This window comes from Caretta caretta, chromosome 28 (genome assembly GCF_965140235.1).
Source record: "Caretta caretta isolate rCarCar2 chromosome 28, rCarCar1.hap1, whole genome shotgun sequence".
NCBI classification, from domain to species: Eukaryota; Metazoa; Chordata; order Testudines; family Cheloniidae; genus Caretta; species Caretta caretta.
Window position 1 is genome coordinate 10430426 of NC_134233.1, and position 3847 is coordinate 10434272.

Here is a 3847-nt window from a genome sequence, read left to right on the forward strand (position 1 = left end):
TCCTATTTCCCAAAAGTCAGCTACCATAGCTGCTACTATTAGGCTCCCTGGGCTGGAGCCCAGAGTAGAGGGCGGGCCCGGGCTCCCCCCTCCCCTCCCTGATTAATCATGGATACTGGGAAACAGAGATTGTGAGAGGGAGGGTTGCTTCTCCTCACCTCCCTTGCTGGCTTATGATGGCTCAGTAAGCTGTGGCCCTTGCCTCTAGAGAGAGAGAAGGGCTATGTGGAGGGTCACAGTGAGCCTCTGAGGCTAGCAAAATCCACCAGGAAACGTGGGACCCATAGAGACAAGGACAGAGCTTTGTCACAACATGAACTGAGCTATACCCTCACACCCTGATATAATAGAAAGGCCAGCACAAAAAACAGAGAAAGGAACAATAAGATACTAAAATAACAACAGTTGGAACTCTCCGTTTCTCTCAGTCTTTGGGTGGATGGGTACTAAGAGCTGTAGCTACAGTTGAGGAACCAGGCAATCGGACAGCTGGCCCAGCCCTCCATACTAGTACCTCTCTCACATATAGGGAAATGGGTCAAAATTGGAATTCATGTCATGACTCACTTCCCATAGGGGATCAGTCTGTCTCAGGCTCTGTCTATCCTTCAAACACTGGAAGTATTCTTCTGACAACCTAACACTGTCTACGCTGGGGCTCAGGTCACATTAACTACTTCTCTCAGTGGAGTGGACTTTTCACACCCCTGAGAGAGGTGGCTACGTCAACATCGCTTTTCAGCAGAGACCAGACATTAGATGGCTTATTGACCTAAAAGGTAATGGACTTCAGCCTTTTCCTTGGTGGTTGAGGACTGCAACTTTCCTACCTGCTGAACACATCCTATGACAGATGACTTTCCTTTCAAATTAGAGAAGTCAGTGACCCTTACAGTCTAAGTGTAAGAACTTGTAAAAACTTCTACAAATTGTCTCTTTGAATAATTTTGCTTTCACTAGAAATAGACTTTGAAACGAAGCAAAATAAGTTCTATTTGAAACACAAAAATTTAAAATCTATACTGGGCCAATATTCACTTATACACTCTCACACACATTCTTCCACCCCAACCATTGGAGTGAGGTTTTCTACCAGAACTCCTTACACTACAGGGGGTAAATTAAAGCAAATTAACTTTTCAAGATCAGCTGTCACTTCCTCTATGACTAACAAAACAAAAAACAAGACACTTTGTTTTACAAAGTGATTCAGATTATCACACAATTAGTCTCCTACTCTTTAACCAATCAATTCATTTTCATTGGAAACAATAACATATTCAAAGAGCTCAAATTCTTGTCATATGAGTTCATTTTCTTTTAATCCCCGTTGCCAACAACTGAACCTTTCCTCTAGTTCTGGTTTGTCCCAACGTAGGTCCCAACCAATTCTCTGAGTTCATATATCGCTGGTTCTTCTGCCATGTGTGTTGGTGGAAGGGGTCTCCTATGTGGGAATGTTTGCATCACGAGGAAAAAAAAATCTCTCTTTTCACACTTTTTAATCTTTCAAAGTAGGAGGAGGTAGAGGAGAAGGGATGTAAATGCATAAAACACAAGAGAAAACTGTCCTACACTAAAGGCATTTATCGGTATAACTATATTGCTCAGGGGTGTGAAAAATCCAGAGTTGAGCAATGTAGTTACACAGCCCTAACGCCCTGTGTAGATAGCGCTACGTCAGCAGGACATATAGCTTGAGGGGGCTGGACTAATGAAGTCCGACGGGAGAGATCTCTCCCATTGGCTTAGAGCATCTGTAATAGCATGCTACACCAGTGCAGCTACATGGGGGCAGCTGTGCCAACATCAGCTTTATTGTGAAGCCGGAGCATCAGACACAAAACCAGAGAATCAGGACTCAACATGCGAGTATCTGGAAGTCTGAAATTGGAACCGGACACGTTCCTTGCCTCATTGGTTACCATCATTTCCACAGCCTGAAAGTCCTTGTTTCTGTGAAAATAGAATGAATTATATTGAAATTAGAATTCATTAAAGAAATGCTACTTGAAGGGTTTGTTGAAATATAGTTGTCAAGAAGAGAAACATTAAGGAGTGTGAGACAATGGGTCCTCAAACTAATTAACTTAGAGCTCCTACTGAGCTGGGAGATTGGTAAACATTCGTATGCAAGTAAGATATGTATGTATATTTGTCAGTTTCTGCTTCCTTTTGTCTCTTATGTTAAATTGGCTTATCTGTATAAATAAGTTAGCTTGAGCCTTTGCAGGGGGCTCCCATATCTGGGTGCATTGGCAAAGTGCTTTGCTAATAAACAGAATGGTCTGACAAATTATGTGAGTCCTGAATCTGACTTTGACATTACCCAATCAGGCACCCAGTTTGGAATCCACGAGGAGGGAATGTCCTATGAAGCACTCTCTCTCTTTGGATCCAAATGGTGAAGGATGATTGTTCTCAATCTAACCCTGGCATGCTTTGGATCTGTAATCAGTGAATTGTACAAACAATTTTCCTTGGGTCTTTGGTCACCAGAGCTTCTTTTACTGGGATGGAAACCAAGAACGGAGCGTGTACTCATTCAACCCCAGTTCTTTCCAAATCCTTGGCCTTGGTTAGGGTAAATGTACACTTCTCTGAAGTAGAATCCTTTACAAAAGCACTCAAAATCTCAGCAGTGTTAGTGAGGAATGGCTTCCTGAAACATACCCAGCTTTTCTTTAATTTGGTGGCACAATTCCAGGCAAGGGACTGGATACAGGCCTGTTAGTTATCAGAGCTGGAGTTTCTATTCAAAACTAGCTATTTTTCTGCAGCTATTAGATTTCCAACACTGATTTCATTTCATACACTTTTTTTTAGCACCTACAAAGGATAAATTCAATAAAAAACCCACTTCTATTTCCTCAACATCTGCATCATGAAGGGGACCATTCCCCATGCCATAGAATTAGTTAGGTTATTTAAAAATTTTTTAGTAACCTAGCATCCCCCATAATGGGGGACAAAACAGCCCCCTTGCCAGAAGTGGCTTTACCAATTGATGGAACCTGGGATTTAAACTCCAAATGATCACACGGTGCTTGGGATCCATCTGAATTCCCCTTCCAGGTTTTTGACACTTTCATCTCCAGGCATAGCGACTCTGATATAGGATTAAAGAAGTCAAAGCATCGTCTCCAAGCACAGACAGCTGAGAACGCTTGTCATAAATATAAAGGGAAGGGTAAACCCCTTTGAAATCCCTCCTGGCCAGGGGAAAGCTCCTCTCACCTGTAAAGGGTTAAGAAGCTAAAGGTAACCTCGCTGGCACCTGACCAAAATGACCAATGAGGAGACAAGATACTTTCAAAAGCTGGGAGGAGGGAGAGAAACAAAGGGTCTGTGTCTGTCTGTATGCTGCTTTTGCCAGGGACAGAACAGGAATGGAGTCTTAGAACTTTTAGTAAGTAATCTAGCTAGGTATGTGTTAGATTATGATTTCTTTAAATGGCTGAGAAAAGAATTGTGCTGAATAGAATAACTATTTCTGTCTATGTATATTTTTTGTAACTTAAGGTTTTGCCTAGAGGGGTTCTCTATGTTTTTGAATCTAATTACCCTGTAAGATATCTACCATCCTGATTTTACAGGGGGGATTTCTTTATTTATATTTACTTCTATTTTTTATTAAAAGTCTTCTTGTAAAAAACTGAATGCTTTTTCATTGTTCTCAGATCCAAGGGTTTGGGTCTGTGGTCACCTATGCAAATTGGTGAAGCTTTTTATCCAACATTTCCCAGGAAAGGGGGGGTGCAAGTGTTGGGAGGATTGTTCATTGTTCTTAAGATCCAAGGGTCTGGGTCTGTAGTCACCTAGGCAAATTGGTGAGGCTTTTTACCAA